General features: G+C 40.8%; 1 long non-coding RNA gene across 1 annotated transcript; it reads left to right on the top strand.

The window, feature by feature from the left end:
- The first annotated feature begins 6,756 nt into the window (after positions 1 to 6,756).
- Positions 6,757 to 9,197, top strand: LOC102293491. The gene is made up of 2 exons (XR_316280.3): positions 6,757 to 7,433; positions 8,339 to 9,197. It is a non-coding gene; the product is annotated as an uncharacterized LOC102293491 (long non-coding RNA).
- The last annotated feature ends 1,794 nt before the right edge of the window (positions 9,198 to 10,991 follow it).

The raw sequence follows: 10,991 nt of genomic DNA on the forward strand, positions 1-10,991 counted from the left end.
TTGAGCAATGATTTCCCTTACATTTCCACATTGATCTAAGACATAAAGCCTCACCGTCTATAGGAGCCCTAAATGAAGAAATGAAAACATATGTTTGCTGTTTACGAAGAAGTTTAGTATCCTAATAAATGAATAAATAAATAAATACATAACTAATTAAACACATAACAATAAGAAAGTTGAGTGTTGAGTATACCGTAGGCTACATCAAGAAAATGTTATAATTAATACACTAAGAAAATGTCAGTATGAAAGGCCAGGATTTATTTTCTTTATAAAAGAGCACAAAATGGACATTTTAGGTTTGGTCACATTCCTGAATTTTTTGAGACACAGCTTTCACTTTTGTAAAACAGAGCCAGTCAAAATGGATGTCTGAATGTGCTGGACAAGAGTACAAGGAACTTGTGTGCAGTCCATACACAATCACTTTAAGGGTCAGCTAATTGCCAAATGTCAGCATGCTAACACGCCATTCTTTAACCATCCTACAAGATGTTGGAAAGTACACATTAGGCTTTCCAAACATCAGCATTAGCCAGATAACTTTAGCATTTAAGTTACAGTAGTTAGCACTACTGTTAACAGCCACACAAGTTCTGTCCTTACACCGACATGATGACTTGGCTTTGGGAGGTTAACAAACTCATTTTTATTGTAACCCTAATTGTAGTATCTTGTTATACTTGGAAAGAGACTAGAAAATGTCACAAGTATAAATGGCTATGTTTATTAAGCAAATATACGCTCACTGGCCACTTTATTAGGTCCATCTTGCTAATACTGGGTTGAACCGCCTTAATTCTTCATATTCAACAGTATATTCAGCTGGAAAGATTTTGTCCATATTAATATGATAGTGTCACAGTTGTTGGCTGTACTTCCATATGATTACAGTGTACTCATAGTCATGTTAAGAAAATTGACATATTTTGAGCTTTGTGTCTGGCTGGAAGGCGCAATTAGAAGTTGGGTACACTGTAGTCATAAAGGAAGTCCTTGTCAAAACAATGCCGCTGGAGACTTTTTGGGCACTTATTTTGCGTTATATAAATACCCATTTATTCAGTGCTCCTTCTTGATATAAAATTTGCATGTATAAAGTCACCAATCAAATCTTTTTTTCTTTTATTTTTTTAAGATACAAGCTTATTTAAAAATGCTTTAATTTTTTCCCCTTTGAAAGAAGTTGTTAGTTATGGTTTTACTGCTGTTAACAATGCTGTTATCCAGGCTAAGAAAGTTCCAGATGTACTAATAATTCAATAAATATTGAAAACATTTTGGCAGTCAAACTGAGACCTGAGCATTACAGCAACAAAAGCCAAGCATGTCCTGACAAGGTGAAAGCTCTCTGAGAAACACAAACCGGCAAATTAAAAAAAAGGTTTTGTTCTATAATGGAGACAGCTGCTGAAGGAGTTGAAGAGTAAAGCTCACTAAATAGTTTTGACATTTATCTTTGTACTTGCTTGTATAAGGAACCCATTTTTATCCAGCAAGCTAAAAAAAAGAAAAGAAAAGAAAGAAAAAAGAAAAACCAGACAGTGAATTCAAAGTACTTTCATCGAATAGAGGTGTTTTCCCCCCATGACATGTAAAGAAAATCTTGTGAAGTTACTGAATCAGAGTTAAAATTCATTAGCTTCTGCATAATGAGAAAAAGACTGCTCTCTCAGTGATGTTTGCTAGGATGTTTAATTTCTCAATAAGAACGTTTTCTCCATTTGAAGGAACAAAAGGTATTTAGAGTTTGGTGCACAAAGAACACCAAGTCCTGAAGAGTAGGACAGGTTGGATAACACACGTTAATGTGTTACCTAAAGAGGTAAGTATTATTTCTCAGTTGCAGTGAATAGATAGAAAATAAACTGTAGGAAACTAAACAGAAGAAAGAAGAAGAGAAATAACAATTTAACATAAACCAGTGACACGCTCCAGGGCCTGATCCACTCGGGCCTCCTTGGATGAGGGTGTCTAGTGATAATGGCCGGAACACCCGATGAATCCAAGGTCCACTACTGACGATGTGTCCCAAATTTAAAATGATAATATAGATCAGATCTCTAATCCCTAAACCTAACAAAGGAAGGAAAATGGCAGATTAGCCTGGGTAAAAGACCGAAAGTTGCGACACACAACGATGTGTGCTGCTGGCAAAGTTTCTGGGCTGCCTTTCCTCATAACAGCCGTCCCTCAAGAGTCTCTCCATCTAAAGCAATGCAGAATCAGGGACTGTAACATCTAGTCCTTTCTACTGAAAAAGGTGGTAGTACTGATGCCTCCTAGTAAGAAGATCCTTGGTTAGAATCCAGTCTGTTGGGGCAGCACCCTGGCTCTCTCCCTATGACTGAGATAGGCCCCAGCAACCAAGTTACCCTGGATAGACAGACAAAAATGAGGAGGTGATCTAGCAAGTAGCGGTGTGCGATTCAGCATATTTTGGTATCGATCCGATACCAAAATAAAAGCTGTGAACTGGTAAATACGGTCCAGTATTGCTGATACTGATACCGATACTTTTCAATAAATAAGGGGGATGCGTAATTGAATCGCTAAATCTCAATTAATTTTCATGACCTTAAGTGTTTTTTGTGATGTTTCCTTTTTTATTATTAAATAGTTAAAACCCAGGACATAATTAGGACAAAGTTTGTAATTAAAGAGAAAGTGCTTTATTATCTTTTTTTTCCAGAAAAATCGTAAATAAAAAGTGCACGCAAACCAGTAAACACATTAAAACAAACAAGTAATGTTGAGAAACTATAATACAAAGATTACAATTAAATTTCTCAACAACAAAGACAACAACTGGTGAAAATATAAATAATATGTAAACAACTTAACAACCCCCAAAGCGTCTAAGTCACATCACGTGACGGCGCAACATCTAAACACGAGAGGGGGGAGGAGGAGCAAAGTGTGCCTGCTCTGCGCTGACACAGGAGCGGCTACTCCGGCGACCTGGCTGTTTTGTCTTTGGCGAAACCAAAGCATTGGAAACAAGAGCGGAACTTAAAGTAAAGAATCGATCTCACCGGGCTAGTATCGATCTGATACCGTTACCGACTTGGTACAGATACAATCGATGTTTGGATCGATCCGCCCAGCAAGACAATAACTTAAAACACACAGGGTAAATCAACAATAGTGCTGTGGCACTGTGTGCTCGTTGATCAAGGCATCCTAGAGATACTGAATCGGGAGGAATGGTTTCATGTCATAAAAAAATGTACACATGGTAAAATCTGAGCAATTTATGAAGTATCAAAATATTATAACTGAACATGTGTAATAATGACATTTTTTTTAAAAAATGTACAGTGCTCTATTGTTAACGCTGACTCTGCATTCACCAACGAGCTGAATCAGTTCTACGCCCGTTTCGAGGTTAGCCAGGCGGCTAATGCTATCTACCGCCTGACTACCGAGGACAGTGACGTCATCAGCGAGAGACCGGTGACCAGCATCGCGGAGCATGACGTCCGAGCGGCACTGAGGAGAGTGAACACAAGGAAAGCGGCGGGGCCAGACGGCATCACCGGCCGTCTGCTGCGCTGCTGTGCTGACCAGCTAGCAGGTGTGTTCACTTACATCTTCAACGAGTCCCTGGCGAAGTCTGTGGTCCCCACATGCTTCAAAAGATCCACCATCATCCCTGTGCCCAAGAACAGCAAACCCTCATCCCTGAACGATTACCGGCCAGTTGCACTGACCTCGGTAGTAATGAAGGTGTTTGAGAGGCTGCTGAAGAACATCATCTCCTCCTCCATCCCAGACACCACAGATCCGCTGCAGTTCGCCTACAGATCCAACAGATCCACAGAGGATGCCATCGCCCACGTCCTACACACCACTCTCAGCCACGTGGACAAGAAACAGGGTAACTATGTGCGAATGCTGTTTGTTGATTACAGTTCAGCGTTTAACACAATAGTGCCCTGCAGACTGTTCACAAAGCTGAGGGATCTGGGACTTAACAGCCGTCTGTGTGCATGGGTGTTGGACTTCCTCACTGGCAGAACTCAGGTGGTGAGGGTGGGCAGGTGCTTCTCCAACAGCATCACCATCAACACAGGAGCACCTCAGGGATGTGTCCTCTCGCCACTGCTCTACTCCCTCTACACTTCAGACTGTGTGGCCACCCATGGCTCCAACACCATTGTGAAGTTTGCTGACGACACAGTGGTGTTGGGTGCCATCTCCAACAACGATGAGGCGGCCTACATGGATGAAGTGAAGAATCTGGCATCGTGGTGCCAGGACAACCACCTCCAGCTGAACGTCAGCAAGACCAAGGAGCTGGTGGTGGACTTCAGAAGGGGTCAGCACAGAGACTACAAGCCCATTATCATCAATGGAGCTCCAGTGGAGAGGGTGCAGTCCTTCAAGTATCTTGGTGTCCACATCTCCTCAGACCTGACATGGGCTGCCCACATTCAGGTCCAGACCAAAAAGGCTAGGCAGCGCCTGTATCACCTACGACAACTGAGGAAGTTCAGGGTCTCTCCAAAGATCCTCAGGATTTTCTATACAGGCGCTGTGGAGAGCATCCTCACACAGAACATGACATCGTGGTTTGGGAACAGCTGTGTGAAGGACCAAAAAGCTCTCCAGAGAGTGATCCGTACAGCAGAACGCTGCTGCAGGATTGCTCTCCCCCCGCTTCAGGACACCTACACCAGGAGATGCCGGACTAGAGCAGCGCAGATACTGAAGGACCCGTCCCATCCTGGCAACAAACTGTTCCAACTTCTGCAATCTGGTAGAAGGTTCCGCATCTTCCGGGCAAGGACAGAGAGACTCAAGAGGAGCTTCTATCCCCAAGCCATCCGTGCCCTAAACACACACACCCGCCCTCTCACATCATCTATAATTGACTGAGACAGGACTCTTCCAGACACTAAACCAAGGCACAATGTACATTTCAATTCCTTTAATTTTAAATATGTTTATATTGTCTATCCTGTAAAATAGTCAGATGTCTATTCATATTAATGTACAGAATTCACCTGCTTGCTGCTACTACTGCACATTCACCCAGTGTATATACTATATATATATATAATGTTCTTCCTCTACACCCCCCCCCCCAATTTTTGCACATGTCGAGGAGCGTGTCAGGCTACATTTCACTGTGTGTAATACGCATGTGACAAATAATAAAGAACCTTGAACCTTGAACCTTGTTACTCTAAAAGTAAGTATTTAAAGGTTCGGTCAAACAAAGATCAAATTAACCTCTTTTTGTTTTTATTGTAAAATAATGCTTGTTTTGGCATGTGATAAGCCAGGGTTGGATCTAACTCAAAAGCCAAGCACACCACACATTTACTGGCGAATGACTTGGTTGACAAGTCATTACCCACCTTGGTCAGTCCTCCTTTCTGCCTTTAATAATGATGCTGAATTACAAAATTACCTCGCTTTACGGACATGTGTTATCCACTATGACCTAAAACTAACTGAGCCAATAGAGTCACATGAAGGCCTTTACTAATTTGACACAGAAACTGAGCTAGTGGCTGATTCCTCCATTCATTATTTCATTATTGCAATAACATACTTGACATGGCGTCCTGCCGTGCCACAGCAAGAAGGAGTTCACAGCAAATTTGCTTCCATTGCATTCAACCTTTTGCCATTTCACACACTTCGTCAACTGATGTGTGAACATGTTTCAGCTGTTGGTGCTGGTGCAGGGCATACGAAGCATTTGTAAGATTTTAGAGCAGCAAAACTGAAAGCTAAAATCTGATATTGCCACTTCTTAGCCATGAAGACAGGCAGGATCTGGCATGTTGGGTTTCAAGCAGCAAATTCTTGGCATAGCAACCAGCCTCAATTTTGTAGACCTGCCACATAACCTTAGTTCATTTTGATGAATTGTGGTTGGAGTGGCTGGTTTGGTGGAACAGCACTGATGGATGCAGGTGTTCTTAAGGCGGCTGACCAGACTGACACCCAGGATTTGGCATAGGCACCTTATCTGTGAGATTCGAGCTTGTCCATGCCCTCATTTAGAAGGAGCCAGTACTTAGAGCCATACAGAAGTGTAGTAATAATGAGAGTTTTTCCAGTTGTGTGGCTTCTAAACACATGATGTGAACTTGTAAGCAATTTTGAATGATCATAGTGGAACTGTAGGGTCAAGTGAATTTGGTCCCTGTCACACAGGCAGACACTGGTCCACAAGGATTGGTTTTTGGGGAAAAATGTATATTTCCTAACATTGGCAAGTTGGCACGCACTTTACCAAACTTTACTACTGCTTGTCAGGTAGTCCACTAAAAGAGAAAGTAAAAAAAGAGAGTTGCTACAAAGAGAGCAGCAACCAAAGCAATCATGAGGTTTTTGGTGCTGCACACTCTTTGCAACCAACCAGCAACAGCCAGCAACCTCCAAGAACCACTGCCAACAAATCTGGGAATGCATGTTTTTCCCCAGCAGCTGGTGGCTTCCCCAGCAAGCTAAAACCCTTTTAAGGTTTCTCACTTGACATTATGCACACATTGCTCAACTGATGTTCAAATATTAGATATGATACAACCAAAAACATTTTATTGATTGCATGGCTGCCTGTAGTTTTTCATGTTTGAAACTTACTATCTTTATCAAACTAAGTGTGATGCAGAGCAGAAACTGCACCTTGGAGAACAGCTAGACAGATGTTGTAGACAAGTTTAATTTGGTCAACAATATGCTAAAGACCAACGCAATTACATTTGGATGCCAGTTTCTCTAGCGACAGGGTGTCACTGACAGTAGGGCTGCGTGACTCTTTATCAATCACTCTCCCAGCAACTACTGGAAATTAGTTGGGGAATCTTCATTTTCCCTCACAACCGGCTTGCCTGGTCTCTAAGCCCGAGTGTCACGATTCCAAAATGGCACATTTTTGCAAAACCTGAATGTAGTCAAGAATAATTAACAATTGCTGGTCATTAAAAAAAAGAATTTAGCTTTAAGGAAATTAACCACCGTACAGTCCACACACTTAACTGTCTTTTTTTTTTTTTCACTAGAAATCGTTTACAAATTTCCCATATCCTTATCAGATAATGTGTCAGTCGTGAACTGACTATCGACACAACAATTAGGCCGAAAGTGATTTGAGTGCTGTTAAAACAGGAAATTAATCAACAGCCTGGAAAACCCAGAACTCTCCTCTTCGTGACGTCGTCTATCATACCACAGCAGAGAGTGAGAGGGGGAGTCAGACCGTGCGGGCACAGCAGCGGGTTGGACGAAGAGTTCCTCACCTCGCACGAAGAAACACTGTGTGAACTAACAGACGGACAAAATAACCAAACAACTTAACTGGTTTCTTTGATGATCTGTGCCGTGCCGTGTCGTGCCCGCTGGAGAAACAGAGCCTGCACAGCTTCGAGAAACGAGAGAGAACAACGGTTTACAGATCGGTGGATATTCCGGTATGTTATCGTGCCATTAGAAACCATGTCCCAGTCTTTAAGAGCCTTTCGGTTAAAGTACCGACAAGCAGCATTTAATGTCTGTGTTTTATCGCATTGAAAGCCATGTGTCTTTCGCTTTCTGACTGTTGCCTTGAGTCGTCCCTTACTTTTTTATTTTTCACTTCTTTTAAGTAAATTTGAGCACAGTGAATAAGTGAAACTATTACATCCGCATTGAAAGTAACAGCTGCATCGTCGAAAATGTGTAGAGACGTAAGGACTTTAGATTATTCCTCAGGGTAAAGTTGATTCTTCCAGAAGTTTGCAAACGCAGCACGAATTATCTTCCTGTTGATGTATGCCGGTGATTCAAGCTTCCTTCCTAGATCATTTCTTTCTAAAACAGAAGGCTTTTACTCGTTTACTGTGTCTTGTGGTGAATTCTGTACTGCGGTCATCAAGATGTAAACCGTGATCAAAATGCACATGAACTGTTTCAAAATTCAGCTACCTGCTTGGCTTCAAAAATCTGTAGGCTGGTGACAAGCTATCTGTCAAACGTGCATAGATCAATGCATGTTTTTGTTTAGGTTTTTTTGCCTCAACTTTTCTTACAAATCTTTTACCTGATTTTTTTATTTTTAATCTGCTGTAGAATAGGATGACCAACTGTCCTTTTTTGCACTTATAGACTTATAAAAGCCTATATTACTTTTTTTTTATTTCACCATTCATTAACCGCACAGAGAAGGCTTCGTTTAAATATGTTAAAGTTTTCTTTAAGAAAACAGTATTATTAAAGTTCTTCATGACTGGGCCAAGTGTCCTCTTTTTTTTTTTTGGAAATCTAAATATGGCCCCCCTGCTGTAGAATTAATGTTTGTCTGTCATCAAAATCTGAATATTTACTTCTCCTTTTGCAGGCAGCTCTTCCTCACAGAAACCATGGTGGCAGCCATCCTGAAAATGTATTTCTTTGGAACAGCACTTTCCGTCCTTGCAGTCCTTTATGAAATTGCGGACTCCGTTGGTGGTCTCATGCACGTGCAGGACCATCACTACTTACAGGAGCTGAACCAACAGACAGAGAGGGACATTTCTTCAAACAACTGGAGAGGGCGGCCCGTGACTAAAAACATTGGCTCATGAGAAGATCGTCATGTTGTAGTTTTTGGACATGTTCTGCAACTGTCTGGAAGGACATGGGATGTTCACTTATGTGGATTTATGGTCCAAATGGTTCTTTCTGTTTGGGCACTTTTTTGTAGCCCATTGTCTGCTGTCATGTCTTGTAGCAGCTATTGTGTAAAACCACTACTGAACACAGAACACATTCCTTGTGTTAAAAGTACACATTTTGTATATAATTTTCTAAGCAAAGTGAATGAAAACATTGGGGGATTTTTGATGAATGTCTTTGATGTGTGTAAGTTTATTGCAGCATGTAGAAGTCAGAGTACAAGGTGTGCGTTTCAGTTTGGTAGTGATCCAGCAACTGAACTTGGAGTCAAAAAGAGAAATGCAGGCTGCCATAAAACTAACAGGTCTTAACAAAACATGACTTCTCTAGAAAATGGAAAAAAAGAAAAAAACTTTCAGACTTCCAGCAAAAATTGCGCAACAAGCTCTCCACTGTGTAAAGATCTGTCTGCCTTTTTGTTGTGAGTAAGGTTTTGTGAATCAAATATGTGTTGCGCGACAAAGCTGGGAAATGATCTGTAAAAGCTGAAAAGCATGACTCTGTGCAGGATTTCAACGTGAATAAAGGTAAAATGTTGTAAATAACATTTGTTCTTCTTATCAAGCGCAGATACCATCTCAGGCTTTTCAGGAGACAAAATCAGAAAATAGAAAGTGAACAGTGAATCACTGTTGGGAGCTAAATCAGAAAACCTCTGGTCACAGAAAAAAAAAATCTAAAAAGGAAATCATATTAATCAAAGAAACAGCATTTTGGGGGAATTTTAACGTGAATTATATAAGAGTTTTGTGGTTTACCACTTTATGCTCTCTAGTTCTTTCAAGTGGACAAAATAACCATTGAAGCTTGAATGGTTTCACTGCACAAAAGACTTGGCTCTCAGGCTTTGATTACCCAAGGGCTTTTAAAGTGTTTTTGGGAAGCAAACCCAAGCACAAATAAAACCAAGTCAGAGACAAGTCATTACAAAGAAGTTTTTTGTGTTTCTACACACCCTTAAGTTCACTTCTGTGGTTTCTGCTTCTGTACCCTAATAGGATATGGGATAATACATTTAAGACACTTTACCTTTAAACCTAATTGGAACCATGTATTATTCTACCTATTATAGAATTCAGTTCATTCATCCAACCATTTTCTTCCACTTTTCATGGGACAGGCCACGAGAGCAGCAGCCTAAGCAGCAAAGCCCACACCTCTCTCAGAGGAAAACTGAGGCCTTCCCAGGCCAGCAGAGAGATATAATCTCTCCAGCATGCCATGCGTCTGCCCAGGGACCTCCTTCAGGTGGAACATGCCACTCAGTTCAATTCAATTTTATTTACATAGCGCTAATTCATAACAACTTTTTCCTAAAGGCACATTATATTGTAAGGTACATTAAGCTACAATATTAGAAAGAAACTCCAGCAATCACAAAACTCCATTTCAGCAAGCATTTGGCGATAGTAGGAATGAAAATGTTTTATCCCTATTATCAGGAAGAAATCTTCAGGAAAAGCAGGCTCAGGGAGAGGAATCCACCTTCCGTAAAGACAAGAGAGGGAGGACAAAAGACACACTACAGGAAAGAGAGGCAGTGTGAAATAATTGCTAATGATTAAATATTGTGTTGTATAAACATGCATAGAAAGAAGAGATAAGACTGAAGTGCAAACACTTAGTGCATCATTGGGAAGCCCTCAGCAATCCAAACCTACTATAGCAATAATTAAGGCAGCATTCAGGAACATCTGATCAAGCCTTAACTATAGGCTTTAACATTAAAAAAAATATTAAGCCTTATTGTAAAGTAGAGAGTTTCTATCGCCTGAATCTGAACTGGGAGCTTTTAGAGCGAGCTGATAACAACGAATTACAATAGTCCCCCTGCAGAGATAAGTTCCTTGCCAAGTGTCTTAAGAAGCTCATTCATCATATCAGCAGTGGGATGGTTCTCTAATGTTATTGGGGTGGCACACCAAAAACTGAATTTCCAGTTTTATTATGCTGATATCAAATATACGTTACTTGAAAATGGCAAAAATGAGAGAAAGAAAAAAAATCATAAGCTTAGTTAATTCCCCGCTATTAAAGTTGATATCACTGAAAATAGGCACATATGAAAAGCGAAGAAGATTTTGAAATCCATAATAATCAGTTTTAACTGATTGATTGACTGGAAGTCCAGCCATCGCTTTAGATTTTCAGCAAAGCTAGGCTGAAGCAGATTAAGATTCACTCTCCCACAAAGCAAATTTTGGGTGGGTGGCCAGAGCCCCCCACTGACCACCCATTGGTGGCGCCCATACTTATTGCTGTCAGTTTTCCAATATCTCGAGTGCTTTTTCATTATAAGGGTTGTAGTTGTACCTAAAACCAAGTCATTAGAGGTG

This window comes from Haplochromis burtoni, unplaced genomic scaffold (genome assembly GCF_018398535.1).
Source record: "Haplochromis burtoni strain Fernald_Lab_line unplaced genomic scaffold, NCSU_Asbu1 Contig_131, whole genome shotgun sequence".
NCBI lineage: Eukaryota > Metazoa > Chordata > Actinopteri > Cichliformes > Cichlidae > Haplochromis > Haplochromis burtoni.